The sequence below is a fragment of the Talpa europaea genome, assembly GCF_964194135.1.
Source record: "Talpa europaea genome assembly, chromosome: 1".
NCBI lineage: Eukaryota > Metazoa > Chordata > Mammalia > Eulipotyphla > Talpidae > Talpa > Talpa europaea.
In genome coordinates this window covers 46,165,979-46,182,475 of record NC_140073.1, presented here as the reverse complement: position 1 = coordinate 46,182,475, position 16,497 = coordinate 46,165,979, and positions in this window count along the sequence as shown.

The following is a 16,497-nucleotide window of genomic DNA, read 5'->3' as shown; positions in this document are numbered from 1 at the left end:
CGAGGTTCACTGGACTCCCGCAGGACCTTGGTTCCGGCAGCTTTTGCGATCACGGTCCAGCTGTTCCTCCAGACCCCGCCCTCGTTACAGCTCTGGTCACCACTACTGTTTTTCCGTTTTTCCAGGCAGAACTCAGTATTTTGTACAGAATTCTACTATTTCACTTGCCCGACTATTCATTGTTGCTGTCGATTTCTCATGCTTATCGTGAATTCCTCAAGGACTGAGATCCTGTCTGATTAGTTCATTTCAGCTACTGGCACAGGATGCAGAGATCTGCCTTCTGACTGTGATTAAAGAGCTAACTGACAATCAGTGAAAATTAGTGAAACTTTACACATAATAATTGATAATAACTACTTTCTATTTAGTGAACTGAATAGTACGCACTATGTGCGTTGCATAATGTTCAAAGCATCAACATAATCTGTCCCCAGTTAGTGGGATGTTGCCACTTGATTTTACAAATAAGGATATTTCAAGAGGTTCAGGGACTGGTCTGGGGAAGACAATCTGAGGCAGAGGCAAATTTCTTTATTTTTTACTAAGGTAACATTGGTTTACAACACTCTTTATGATTCAGAGGTACAGGTTCACACTTCTTCAGATGTATGTAACCACACCACATCCACCACAAGCCTCACTCTGCTCTGTGCCAGCACTTTCAATCCTGGGAACACAGAGATGAATATTACAGTTTGTGCCCTTATGTGGTTCACTACATCAAGTGGGAAAGCTTCTGTACAGCAAAGGAAACAGCAGTGTGAAGAGACAACCTATGAAACGAAAGAAAATATTTGCAAAGTGTACATCTGATAAGGGGATTAATGTCCAAAATATATAAGAAACTCAAACAACTTAATACCAAGAAAACAAGTACACTGATTTAAAAATGAGCAAAGCACCTGAATAAAAAGTTACCAAAAGAAGATAAACAACTGGCCAATACGTATGTGAAAAGCTCACTTATCATCAGGTATGCAAATCAAAACTCCAGTGCACTATCACATCAACCTGTTAGCATGGCTATTATCAAAAAGACAAAAGGTGACAAGTGGTGTTGAGGATCTGGGGAAAGGGCGAATATAAATTTCCCCATTATGGAAAGCAGTATGGAGAGTCCACACAGAAAAAATTAAAAATAGAACTACTACTTCTGTAGTTGCTAAAAATAGGAATCAATCTTACTTCTCTGTGTATATCTGAAGAAAATAAAATCAGCATCTCAAAGAGGTAGTTGCACTCCGATTTTAATTACAGCATTATTCTCCGTAGTCCACATATGGAATCCATTTAAGTGTTGATTCCTTAATGGAGGAATGACTGCATAAAAGATATGTATGTATGTATGTGTGTGTGTGTGTGTGTATATATATATATATATACATAATGAAGAATATATATATTCACTTGGCCTTTTAAAGAAGGAAATCCTATCATTTCTGACAACATGGACAAATCTGGAGAACAATATGCTAAATTAAATAAGCCAATCAGGAAAATACAAGTACTCTGTGATCTCACTTATATGTGGAAACTAAAATAGTCAAATTCACAGAATTAAAGGATAAAATGGTGGTTACCTGGGATTGGGGAAATGGGGAAGAAGGGGACATGTTGGTCAAAAAGTACAAAGTTCTAGTTATGTGTGTGGTCTATCTAATGTATAGCATGATGACTGGAGTTGATTATACTGTATTGAATACTGGAAATAAGCTAAGGGAAATTTCAAGTGCTCTCATCACAAAAAAAAAGGGTAACTTTGTGAGACAGGTTAACTAGCTTGGATAGTAATCATTTCACTATGTGTGTGTGTGTGTGTATATATATATATATATATATATAAAATCATCAACTTGCACATCTTAAATATATACAACTTTTTTTAAAGATTTATTTATTTGTTTATACAAGAAACGGGGTACAGGCCAGATGTGCGGGAGGGTGAGAGGATTCACTGGAGACAGAGAGGGGAATAGAACAGGCAAATTGATGAAATACACTCTGAGGGGAACAGGAGGCGTGACAGGAGAGGTCTGCCATGCCATGTGGGACCCTCACCCACCGGCCTGGATCGAACCTGCGCTGCAGAGGCTGTGGACAGCTTCACAGCACTGTGCTCAACTGCCTGAGCCACCAGGGGAGGCCCTACAACTTTAATTTTTAAAAGTAGCTTATAAAGATTAGTAGGGAGGCACATCATATACAATAATAAAACATTGAGGAATTCTAATTACAGAGACATAAATTCTGTATATGAAAGGATTACATTGTCACATAAAGTCAGCATCAAATGAAAGAATAAATATGCAGTTATTTTTATTGTTCCTGCTGCTGCTGCTATGATTTTTGTTATCATTATTAGTGTTCTTAGCAAGGAAAAGATGTAAAATTTGTTAAATATGAATGGGGCTTCAATGATAGGTAGTTTGCTTTATTGTCAGAAACCTTACCATTATCCTTTATCCTATTGTTTTATCACTCCTTCCTATGATGAAATTCTGAGGCAAAACAAAGACATATGTAGGTAAATCTATATCCCTCAACATGCCCCCTTTGGGGCAACGTTGCTAAGAGACCATCTATAGAGACAAATTCACAGTTAAATGATGCTCTGAGCATAATGCGTTGTACAAAGTGGTCACTCAGTAAAAAGCAGTTATTATCAATTATTATGAGGCAGTTGAATGTAAGAAAGTTTCACTTATGGTCAATCAGCTCTTAAATGCAGATTAGCAGTCCTGTGCTAGATGCTGGAATGAAGTAATCTGTCCTCGAGGAACTCACAATAAAACATGGGAAAGCGATAGTAACAAATAAAACATAGTCTAGTAGGTAAAATGGCAGAATTCTATGTAAAGTATTAGCAACCCAGAGATAGCAATTAATTCAGCTTAGAGAAATAGAAGACAAGTCACACCTCTACCACAGTGACTGGTTATTGCCTGCATAGGTACCTAAAAGCTGTTGGGATTTTAGAAGTGAATTTGAGCCAGGTAAGATCTTTTCATTGTGTATCTTTCCCACTAGAGTTTGAGCATTTTAAAAGGAGTTTACTTTTCTTCCCTTCAAAGATTAACTACAGATTTTTTTATTGTTTTGTACTTTTACATGAACCATATACAATTTTATGCAAGGTAGAATGTTAGGGATTATCACTTTGTAGATGACAAAATTGAAGGGAAGTAGTCTAGATAGATTGCCTAAGCTTAAATAATTGGACACCACAAAATCAGGGTAATAGCAATAGAATTTTAGCTCTGCAGAGCCCTTCTTCTAGTCGATGACACCAAAAATAAGCTAGACACTCTGAGATCTTCCCATTGCCAACTCTAAATCCCAAACCAACCTTGGGTGAATTGGCATTTACACAGCACATATGAATATGGGTCACAAGCAAATTTGTTGAAGAATAAATAATGAAGTCAGTTCTTTTCCAGATAAGAAGGGAGACTAAATGCACTGAAGCACCAACTTTTTCCTCAGAATGTAATATCTCCTCCCCATTCATACAGATGTCTCCCAAACTGTCCACTTCATCTGAACAGTTGGTGCTGTGCATACTCTCAGTCCTGTGCATACTCATACTCTTTGTATCCCTAGCATTTGGCACAGGTCACAGAACATAAAAAAAGCTTAAATAAATATTAAATGAAATAATAAATGAGTGAATATTAAAAAGTTCCTAGATGTAGTTGCGGATTTTAGATTTTTTTCAAGATTTTCCAGAACAAACAAACCATGGAGGAACTTGGCCTTTCAGGTTTTATTATTACAAGCCAGTCTTCTTCAAAAGCTTTTTTTTTTTTAACTGTTCCAGTGCTCAGCGCAACCACATCAGAGAAAGCTTTTGGGAACAAAAGAAAATAAAGGGAGACCCTTTAGGAGAATGTGTTTGATCTTAGGTTAAACTTCTGTTAAAGTAATGATTCTCCGGTACCTATTATAAAAAGTTTCCCAAGGGTGCAGAATAGCTCTAATATATGACTTAAGTGAAAGCATATATATTAGGCTACTTCAAATAGAAAAATATTTTAGCTCTATTTTTGGGTACGGTTTTGGTACAAAGAAAATCATACTTCAAAGAAAAAAAGATAAAAGGTCAGAAGTGGAACAGAGCTGGCTACCAAGGAAAAGTCAGAAAGGGATTGGTGCTCACTTTTCAATTTGTCCTTGATCAGGTGTTTTCTGCTTGTGCAGGCTGTGCAGAGTGAGTGGGGATTACCTAACCCTGGAGAGGGAGGAAGGATGATGAAAGAGGCTGCAAGAAGGAAGCTCAAGTAGTTAATGAGATCATAAAAGCAGGTAAGAAGGGAGGGAGAGGGTACAAAGAGCCACACACCAGGCAGCAAGGCATGCAACCCATTGAGAATCTTTCTAGAAGCCCAGAACCTGTGTTCAGGTTGGTTCAGTGCAGGCTCCATCATAGGGATACTGAGAGAGTACCTGCTCACAAAGTCACTCCCCATAGGGATATTGGGAAACTTGGACACACCTGAGAGACTACTATTCGCCCCTCTCCCACCCCTTTCAGGTTGGCCTGCACTAAATCACCTTTATCTCAGCCAGGGAGCTAACCCATATATGGCACAGCAGACCTCTCCTGTTTCACTTGCTGCTCCCTTTATTTATTTCAGTAAATCCACCTGTTCTGCTCCCCACTTTGTCTCTGGTGAATCCTTTCACCCCCTGCACCTCTGTTCACCCCAGTTCTTCTATGCAAAAATAAATTTTAAAAAAAGAATCCCCCAGTTCTTGTATACATAAATAAATAAAAAAATTTTTTTAAAGAATCCTTTGTGTTGCCATTGCTTAAGACCCAAATAGCATATGTGCACTGGAAAAGAAAAACAGAAAAAATGTAATTCCACTCTAGCAAACTACTCAGGGCTTCTAGTGTATTTCTCCTGACTGGTAGCCTAAGATCAGGAGATACAAGTGCAGATTTACAAAATCATGACATGCAGACAGACTTTGAAATAAATTTCTCAGACTCTAGTAATACTTACTTGACCTACTGGGGTAGGAGCAGAAACACGGTGCCTTCCTTTTTCTAAAACATCTTCACAGACTTGTTCTCAATTGTTCTTCACCATAGTCTTGTGAAGCAAGTAAAAATAAATTTATATCCTCATCACAAGATGAGGAATTTTAGGCTTAGAGAATTGAATTGACTTGCTCAATATCACACAGAAAGTGGATCCAGGTGTTTTGTCTCCTGGTCCAGGGCTCTTTTCATTCAACTACCATCATTCAATATTATCACATTTAATAATTGTGAGTTGGAGATCCATATTTAGGTCAACCTATTATTATTATTACTGAGCCCCTGAGCAGTGAGTCAGTCCCTCTACCTCCACAGTCACATAAAAGGAAGGACTTCTACCCTCATGGTCACATGAAAGGACCAAAAGAGACCAAAAGTTATTTCTTTCATGTCAAACAAAGAAGTGAATAAATCCACGGAAACACCTTCTTCCCTATCCCTATTCTAATGTCTAATTAGAATAGGCATTCAAGATAAAGAGCATTTGGATACCCAGCAAGGAAGAAGCTGGGAACTTTCTTTACCAGCGTGTGAAGAATTGTTTGAACCATTTCGACACAGGACACTGAGTGCAGATAGTGACTTTCTAAATGTAAAGGAGGCAGTTTTTCAGAAGGCCTTGATTGTTCCATTGGTGAAAGTTTGGACTTATTTCTTCAGAGATCCTTACCATCCCCCAAGTATTAAGATTCTAAGTTCTACAAGACTGTAATACTCTAGAACCCTAAGACTGTGAAATCTCTTGTAATTCTCGTGGGGCAACTTTATAAAGGGAAGATGAGGTTGTGAAACAGCCAGTTCTTAGCTGTCTCTCCTCTTCCACCTGCCCCACCTTCAATCAGTGACACCCTTTCAAGTTCTCAATGCTTAAATACCCACTGGGAAAATACGAAATTTATAACACATTCATCTCTGGAATACTTTCTACTATGCATATAATTAGAATGACCAAGAAAAAAATATTACAAACAATACATATATTATTGTACCAACTGTCAAAATAGATACAACCGAGTGGGAGCTCCAGGAGAAAGAAGGGATGAATGACAAAAGGTAATCAGAATTGTTTGTGGTTGGTGGGATAAACATTTTTAACATCACTATGCTTTTCCCAACTCCCCAACCTTCTAAATTATGCCTCTGTCTTTATAATCAGAAAACAATGTTTTATCTTCAAACGTGTCAGGACACTCGGGGCGCTGCCAATTTATCTGGAAGTTGGGAAGCAGATGTGGCCTCTCAAAGGAGAGGGAGCGGCCCGCTGGGCTTTGACGCCAGCTGGCTGTGAAAGGGAGGGGCGGGCACGTAGATGGGGTGGGGACTGGTCTTGTCTGGTAGAGTTTAACCCGGAAGCGCTGACGGTGGCGGCCGAGCGGGCGAAATCCAGCCGAGAAACGGGGAATAACGTGGCAGCAGCAAAGCGGCCGCAGCCAGTCAGGCCCCAGCCACCCGCACCGCACTCGGGCACGTCCTCCCCCCCCCCCGCCCCCGGCTGGTTCCCGCCCCTTCTCTCTCCACATTGGTCCACTAACGCTCCGGAACCCCCACCTTGGGTGGGCCTGAGAAGTGGGGCGGTTCCCCCCGTTCCCCACCCCCTCTGGGCCCGGGGCAGCCATGCTGAGTGTGGCTGCGGTGCTCGCAGGGTGGGGCCGTTTGCTCGCTGGGCCTCTGCTGTCCCCTCTCAGTAATTCTCCTGAGTCGCGGGCTGTGGGGACCCCGCGGAAAGAATGGTTAGCCCTTTGGGAGCCGGGCGTTCGTGTGAAGCGCAGACATTTCCACTGCCTGGCGTGCTCCCGAGCCCGGTGGGGTTTAGTTTTCCAGAGATGATGTCATCATAAAACCTTCCCAGAGCTTAAGGCCGGTGGGTACGGCCTCAGAGCTGCTGAAAAGCAGAGATCCTTAGAAAGAGAGTGACTATATAATTTATTCAAGTTGGGGCAGCTTTGAGAATGTAAGGGAATACTGTAGTAATGAGGATTGACCTAGCAGTCGTAAATGCAGACTGTTATGGAATTTATGGCCATCCTGCTTAGAAATCATTGGGTCGCAGGCCCAGCTCATTTTTAAAAATTGTGTTAAAGTGTATGTATACCACAGAATGTTCCGTTGTAGCCATTTTTTATTGTGCAATATAGTGGCATTACATTCACAATGTTGGGCAACAGTCATCTTTATTTTCAAAATTTATCATCATCCCTAAAGGAAATTCTTACCTGTTAAGCAGTAACTTCCATTGCTTTCTCCCACCACCCACTGGTTATCTATTATCTACTTTTTGTATCTTTGAATTTGTCTATTCCAGATAGTCATTCATGTAAGTGGAATCATGTGATCTTCCTCCTTTTGTGTCTGGCGTGTTTCATTTATCCCAATGTCTTCAAGGTTCATCCATGAGGTAGTAACTATCAGTTCTTCATTCCATTGTATGGCTGAATATTATTCCATGGTCTTTGATAATTTTTTATCTGTTCATGAGTTGATGGAAATTTGAGTTGTTTCTAGTCATTGGTGGTTGAGAATAATGCTACCATGAACATTCCCATAAAAGTATTTGTTTGATTCCCAGTTCAATTCTTTTGTGTGCATATACTTTAGAGTAGATTTGCTGGATCACATGTTGGATTCTATGTTCTCATATGTTGGACTCTATGTGTAACTATTTGAATAATTGCTATACTGTTTTTCCCAGAAGCTGCACCATTTTACATTTCTATCAGCAGTAGGAAGCTTTTACTCTGGAAAGTGTTTAAAAAAAAATTCTGTCCAGGGCCTCCCCAGTGGCGCAGCGGTTGAGCGCTGGGCTGCGAAGCTGCCCGCAGCCTTTGTAGCACCGGTTCGATCCCCAGCTGCTCCCTGGCTGCTCCCGGGCCACCAGAGGAGGGTCCCACATGGTGCACAGACCTCTCCTGCCGCCCGCTGCTCCCCTCAGCAGTGTACTTCAGTCCTTCTGCCTGCTCTGCTCCCCACTCTGACTCTGGTAAATTCTCTCACCCTCCCGTGCTTCTGACTGTACCCAGTGGTTGTATAAATAAATAAATAAATCTTAAAAAAAAAAAAATTCTGTCCAAAAGAGTAGCTGAGGGCCTCCCTGGTGGCACAGGGGGTTAAGCACTGCACTATGAAGCAATCCACAGGCTCTGCAGCATGAGTTCGATCCCCAACCGGCAAGGGAGAAACCCACATGGTGTGGCAGACCTCTCCTGACTCGCCTGCTGCTCCCCTCGGCAGTGTATTTCAGTCAGTCTGCCTGTTCTGTACCCCACTCTGTCTCTGGTGGATCCTGTCACCCCCGCATCTCTGGCCTGTACCCCAGCTCTTGTATGCATAAGTAAATAAATCTTAAAAAAAAAAAAGAGCAGCTGAATACACGCAGCAATTGATTTTATAAATGTAAGTGGGAAAATTGCCAATTATGGTATCTACCTCTCAAATCTTTCCTCCAGCCTTCCTATCTCTTGAATAAGCTTTTATCAGAATTGGCTTTAAAAATAAACCTGAAAATAAAAAAAAAAAAACCTGAAGGAAAAATGTATGTAAATATGTTTTTTGTACTCACAGAGAATCTCTCATTTCAGGAATATAAAAAAGGGAATAATATTATCTCCTATGCTCCTTACCAAGATTCCTAGAAGGAATTATAGTGAGTATTTTACTTTATCTTCCCTATGAGAGGCCATTCTAGTACATTTTCAAGCTCAATCTCTCTGTTGAGCATGTGAGATAACTTGGTTTTAAAGTTCTTTTCATACAAGGTCTGGCACATTCAGAGTGAAATGGCCACAGATTAAAGTATTTTTTCACATTAGGGGATTCTCACTGCTAAGGAGAGAAGTCTATAGCCTGTCTATGGAACTGAAAGATCTGATTTCTCACTAAAGGTTACTCATAATTATTGTTGCCAGATCTAACAAACAAAAATAACAAAAAATTCAGTTTGAGAAATCCATATGAGACATCAAAGATCACAGAATAGGAGTCTGGGGTTTAGGATAGAAATCTATAAATCTCTTGGAATCTATAAAAGGATGGCATCTAAAGGCATAGGTCCAATACCACTAAGAATGGAATACTTCTCAGCTATAAAAATAGCTGTATTTTATCTGCCAACCCAATCCAAAAAACAACAATCTAGGATATGCCAATCTAATACTTTCATTATTTCAATTAACATGTAATTACTGAACACCACTAGAGTAAAACATTGAGCTAAAGTTATAAGTGAAAGTGAAGGAAAAATTTATGTCCCCAAGGAATTTATAATTACTGGGAGATACAAGGCAGAATCTTGAAATTATTTGTAAGCAAACAAAAACTACATGTATAATATAAATACACAGAGCTAAGTATCTATTTTTGCATAGTTTAACTCTTTGAATTTTGAGTATTGGTCACTTCCAAGTATCATCATGCATCTCACAATGAAGTTTTAGTAAATGATAGAACGCATTTACAAGAGTGGTCTCTATAAATTGCCTAGGTGTGTAGTTGGCTACACTATCTAGGTTGATAAGTATATTCTATGATGGTCACACAAAGATGAAATCACTAATGGTAACCCCATCATTAAGCGGCACATGACTGCATTTGCCTTTGTAAGAACAGAATCCTTCCTCTAGTAAAAATTTGTCTTGGAATCAACATGGCTTTTGCTTGTCCATTTCTACCAAAGTATAAAGATCTGGTATTGAATAGAGCAATCCAACATTTTCACTCTTGTTGACCTCAAACAAAAGCAATTAGTTATTAAGACAAACAACAGGGTTTATGCACAGAAAACAAAAGAGGGTAGATAAAGTGTGTTCATGGTGAGAGCCACCTACATTTTCCAGAACCTAAGACTAACAACCCCCCCCCATGTGTGATCTCTGGAGGACTACCCCTTTAATTCCACTGGAGGGGGATACAATGGGAGCTGCTGGACAAGTTGGAACTCCTAGTTTGCTGATTTACAAATGCATGGGCACTCTCTAACCTCCGGAACTTACTTAAGCTGAGTTCTGACTAATAATGTTCACACTCTACACAATAAAGTGAAAACTGAGAAAACTAGACACTTAAATGTTCTTTTTTCAACTTGCATTTTCTTTATTTGTGATTGATATTTTAATAATGGTTTGCCTGAACAAAGGGTTACAAAAATAAAAAGATAAAACTTGTGGGCAAACTATAGATCTGAGGCGTACTCAGGGGAGAGGAAGAGTCAGAACAGGGGAGGGAAGAGCACAAGGGACTGTGGTGATGGTTCACAGGTGATGTGGTGGTGGGAGATTTATGGGAACTACACCCAAGGGGAGAAATCAAGTATTGTACAAAAATGAACAACAATGTAAGAAAATATAAAAAAATTTAATCAATGTAAAAAAAATAGTGGTTTGTTATACTCAGGCTTTTGTTTTTGCCTCTGTTAAGAATTTAATGAAATTTGGGGCCTCCCCTGGTGGCGCAGTGGTTGGGTGCTGGGCTGCTAAGCTGTCCACAGCCTCTGCAGCGCCGGTTCTATCCCCCGGCCACCAGTGAGGGTCCCACATGGCGCACAGACCTTTCCTACCACCCGCTGCTCCCCTCAGCAGTGTACTTAGTCACTCTGTTCTGCTCTCTGCTCTGGCTCTGGTGAATTCTCTCACCCTCCTGCGCTTCTGACTATACCCAGTGGTTGTATAAATAAATAAATAAATCTTTTAAAAAAAAGAATTTAATGAAATTTGATAATCCCTAAACAAGTACTTGTAAAAATTATTATTATTATTTTCTGTTATTATTCTATTATTCTATTATTCTGTTATTATTCTATTATTATTATTATTGTTAATTTTACTTCTCCCTTTAGGTCCTGATGGCTTTAGTCTGGAGTGGGGGTGGAGTCCACAAAGCCTGTATGGGATTAGCTCAGGACATCCTTTCCCCCTAACATCCATAGTTCTCCCACCACCATAGCCAGGTGATCCATCGCCATAATCCCTTGTGTTCTTCCCTCCCCTGTTTTGACCCTATCCCATCTCCTTCCCTCCTGTATGCCTCAGCTCTGTGGTCAAGTTGCAAGTTTTGTCTTTTTCCTGACCCTTTGTTTGATTTCTCTATATTCTGCATGTAAGTGAAACCATCCGATATTTATCTTTTTCCTTCTGACTTATTTGCCTTAGTATAACCCCTTCCAGCTCCATCCATGTTGCTGCAAATGGCATGAGTTTACCTTTTTGATTGCTGGATAGTATTGCATTGTGTAGATATACATCTTCTTGATCCGTTCATGTGTTTGGGGGCATTTAGGTTGTTTCGGTATCTTGATTATTGGAAATAGTGCTGCAAAAAGCATAGGAGTGCAAGTTTCTTTTCTAATTGGTGTTTTTGTGTCCTTTGAGTAGATTCCTAGGAGTGGAATTGCTGGTAATTTGGTAGATTTCATTTTTAGTGCCCTGAACAAACTCTTTAAGAAGATGGTACTGTAGAGAAGAAAAAAAATTCCCTTACGCTCTTCTGGGTTCTTTGTTCTAATAATTAATGACATAAGACAGCTTAATAGGAGAAAAACAAAGTTAATTTCACAAAGACCAGGATCTCTCTTAAGATAAGTCAATTGGGGGCCTCCCTGGTGGCACAAGGGGTTAAGATGCAACCTATGAAGCTGTCCGGAGTAACCCACATAGCACAGCAGACCTCTCCTGTCTCACCCGCTCCTCCACTCAGCAGTGTATTTCACTCAGTCTGCCTGTACTGTTCCCCACTCTATCTCTGGTGAATCCTCTCAACCCACTACTCCTCTGGCCTACACCCCAGTTCTTGTATGCATAATAAAAAAAAAATCTTTAAAAGAAAGCAGTTTACCAAAATACAATTTACATAAAAGTCATTCACATTAAATGATATTTTAGTATATTTACAGAATTGTATAATCACTATAATCCAGTTTTAGAACATTCCTATTGCCCCAAAGATTTCTGTACCCACTTGCAGTCACTCACCTGCTGAGAGTAGATTGAATGAACTATTTTCAGTCCTCATTTTAAGAAACTGCTCTGCTGTTTTTGTGACTGCTAACCACCTTTTCTTTTGAAACTTTTTCTTCCCAACTTTCTGGTCACCACTTTCTCTTGGTTTTCCCTCCTGATTTTCTGGACCTTCTTCACAGATTACTTTCTCTGATTGACTTTTAATTATTGCCATTTCAAAGAGTTCTGTCCTTGTCTCTTAGTCTATGCTCTGCTTTGGTGGCCACGTCACCTCCATGACTTCAGCTGCCACCTGTAAACTGATACCTGCAAAATCTCTACTTCCAGCTTAGATTTGTGCCTTGGACTCCTGACTGGTACGGGATAGTAGTAAAAATACTTATCAACAGTGGTTCTTATGCATTCTGGCTTTATTTTTATTTATTTATTTTTTTAATAGAGGCATGTTTTATTTATTTATTTGTTTGTTTGCTTGTTTTTTGTTTATACATGCACTGGGTACAGTCAGAAGCACGGGAGGGTGAGAGAATTCACCAGAGCCAGAGCGGGGAGCGGAGCAGGCAGAAGGACCGAAGTACACTGCTGAGGGGAGCAGCGGGTGGCAGGAGAGGTCTGCGCACCATGCAGGACCCTCCTCCAGTGGCCGCGGAGCAGCTGGGGACCGAACCAGCGGAGCAGCTGGGGACCGAACCAGCACTGCAGAGGCCACGGGGATCGAACTGGCGCTGCAGAGGCCCTGGGCAGCTTCGCAACCCAGCGCTCAACTGCTGCGCCACCGGGGAGGCCCCCATTCTGGCTTTAAAAAATGAAAATAGAAAAACTCATCAAATTAGAAAATAATTCTAGTTCTTGGAGGAGTTAAGATTCACCAGTAGCTTATTAAGTTTTAAAGTAGTGAAGTATGAAATATTATTTGCATGATCTTTAATGTCTGGAAACTTTAGCAGCTCTTTAGAGTTTTAATATGCTTGTCTCTATTAGTTACTTCATTCTAATATAAATTTATATATTTTTACATATCTGTGTCACCAGGAGATTGATATAAATCAAGAGCAGGGACCAAATCTCTTTCTCTTTTGTCTTTTTAGTGAGAAAGCTTATTGCTAGATATATGGTAGGCAAAGATATTCTTAGGATGAATAAAAGAACGAATGATGTGTTAGTACAGTAAACATTGGTGGTAGGCTGCCCAATGTCATTTTCCATCTTTTTCTCCTTATAATACGATTAAATGTTATTTTAATAAGCCATCTTCTTCCAAACGGTCATTTATTTATTTGTTTTTTAAAGATTTTTTTATTGATACAAGAACTGGGGTACAAGCCAGATGCGCGGGATGGTGAGACGATTCACCAGAGACAGAGCGGGGAACAGAACAGGCAGAAATACACTGCTGAGCGAAATAAGCCAGAAAGAAAAAGATAAATACCGGATGGTCTCACTCACAGCAGGAATCTAGAAAACTTAAATAAGGGACCAGGAAAATGAATAACTATAAGAAAGTGAAAATCAAAATCAACAAACAACTACGAACCAGAGACACTCTATGGGGGGTGGGGGACGGGGAGGGGAGGGATTGGGGTCAAAATAAGGGGGTCGCAGTTGTATGGGGAATATAAAAATAAAATTTATAATTAAAAAATTTAAAAAATCAATTTGATAAATGTTCAAAGTAATAAAAAAAAAAAGAAATACACTGCTGAGGGGAGCAGCTGGGGAGTCAAGAGAGGTCTGCTCACCATGTGGAATTCTCACCTACCAGGTGGGCTCGAACCCATGCTGTGGAGGCTGCGACAGCTTCACAGCGCAGCTCTCAACTGCCTGAGCCACCAGGGGAGGCCCCAAATGGTCATTTATTTTTATATTCTAGTCACAGTACTCTCATTTCTCTTGCAGTGGCAGATTTAGGATGGGCAGATGAAGCAATTCTGGCCAATGAGATGTAATGAGGAGTCTGTCTGGGGATTCTGGGAAAAGTTTTTCATTCCTATATAAAGATACATATAATCATATTTTTATTTCTTTGGTCTTTATAATGTCTAGACATATCAACTGCAACTCTGATAGCTAGCTTGTGATTATTAGGAATCCTAGTATCAAAGTCACTATAATGAGGAAAGCAGAGCAGAAAGAGGAAAAACCTAATCCTTGTGTATATTGCTGTGTGGAATTAACCCTGAAACTGTTCTAGCTTAGGACTTCTTTAAGTTTTTTTAAGCTGTTTTTTTTTTCCCCCAGCTTAAAGATTCCTGACTGATATTATTAGCAATGGACAATACAGCATGTGTCTTTTTTTGTTTTCTTCTCATCAGAATCAAACTATGGTGGAGTGTGGACAGAGGGCACAGGGCAACCCTGTTGTCATCTTTGTTGTCTATATTGGAGTACAGCCACGATGTAGTTGTTCTTGCAAGCCTCTTCTGGAAATACTATTTGCACAATAACCTTGATAGTCTCAGATCTGAGCAACCAAAACAATAGTTATATGTCAGATGAAGCCAGTACAACAGATTATAGGATCAATAATATGGAAATATCTTGCCTTTGCTGATTAAAACAGGATTTTCAGCCTGACTCTAGCACCTAATGCTAGCATTTTCAGTGTAAGAGCAGAGTTCTACTAATAATTATTTTCAGGAGACTCAAAGACTTGACATTGATTCTTTGCAATTATGACAATATTTTTATAAATGTCTCAATACTTTTACCCTTTTTCCCTCCCCTTCCATCCACTTCAGGTGCCAAGAAGCACGTGAGAAGTCAGCCTTTCATAAACATAATGTATCATGAGTTAATCTCTCCTTTAACATCTTACAGTGGTAATTGTCTTCATAGTTTATTTGGCAATATGTCATGCAATACTTGTGAGATCTCTGTGTTTTGAAATGTTGTTCAGATCTTTATGATTTAACTTTTCGCATGTCTTACTTCTTCAGCTACACTGCAAATTCTTCAATGGCAGAATAAATGTCAAGGTATCACCACACAAGCATCTCATCGATTATAAGTCATTGATTTTTTAAATTATCAAGTAAATAACTATTTGTTTTAAAATGTAATAAACTATTTATTACATTTTAAATATACAGTAACAAGGATGTATAGAGGAAGAAATATAGTATGAGGCAATTCTTATTAAAAATTCTCCTTTTATTCTGTGGCTGAGTGCTAAACAGATTTTGAGAAAAAAATTAACAACAAAATTAAAAATAACAACCCCTTCCCAAGACTTTGGGAATTGAAAAAATATCTTTATCCTAAAGTGTACTTCAGTGGTAATGGGTATGAGGAATCAAATAGGATAGGATTTGTTTAAGTGTCTATAGGAAGTTGACCCCCATATTTTTTCTCCTTAGCACAAAGCCTTGTGTTTCATTTCTCCATAATAAATTTTGAAACACATTATACAAAGACTAGATACTTTGGAATAGGTTCATGGGCATTTGTAATATTGATTTTTTAAAATTTACTTTTCTTGAGGTAATGTTGATTTACAATACTATGTATGTTTTAGGGGTATAGTTTTAGACCTCTTCAAGTGTATGTTACCACATCTATACTGTTATTTTTTTTTCAATTGTCTATTTTTTTTTTTAAATAGAGGCATGCTTTATTTATTTGTTTGCTGGTTTGTTTGTTTGTTTTGTTTATACATGCACTGGGTACAGTCAGAAGTGCGGGAGGGTGAGAGAATTCGCCAGAGCCAGAGCGGGGAGCAGAGCAGGCAGAAGGACCGAAGTACACTGCTGAGGGGAGCAGCGGCGGCAGGAGAGGTCTGCATGCCATGTGGGACCCTCCTCCGGTGGCTGGGGAGCAGCCGGGGATCGAACCGGCACTGCAGAGGCCGCGCGCAGTTTCGCAACCCAGCGCTCAACTGCTGCGCCACCGGGGAGGCCCCAATTGTCTATTTTTTTTAAAGATTTATTTATGCAGGGGGTACATGCCAGAGGTGCAGGAGCTGAGAGGATTAACCAGAGACAGAGTGGGGAACAGAACAGGCAGATTGACTGAAACACACTGCTAAGGGGAGTAGCCAGTGAGTCTGCTGTGCCATGCGGGTAGCTTCCTGGCCAGGGATGGAACTCGTGCTGCAGTGGCTGCAGCTAGCTTCATAAGTTGCATCTTAATCCCTTGTGCCACCAGAGTGGCCCTCAATTGACTATTTTATAGAGCAATTTCAAGTTCATAGCAAAACTGTTAGTATTGATGAAACTACATTGACACATTATTGTTATTGGAAGACTATACTTTGCACTAAGGCCCAATCTTGATATTGCACATTTTATGGGTTTGAGCAAATGTATAATGATATGTATCTACTATTATAGCATCACACAAGTACTTTCATAGCTAAAAATCACTATTCGAGCTTCCCTTCCTTTGAACCCCTAGCAACCACTGATCCTATTGCTGTCTCCATAGTTTTGACTTTTCCAGAAACATTAACACTTAACATAAACATCTAGTTAACATCAATAATAAAACCTCTTATTTACTTTAACT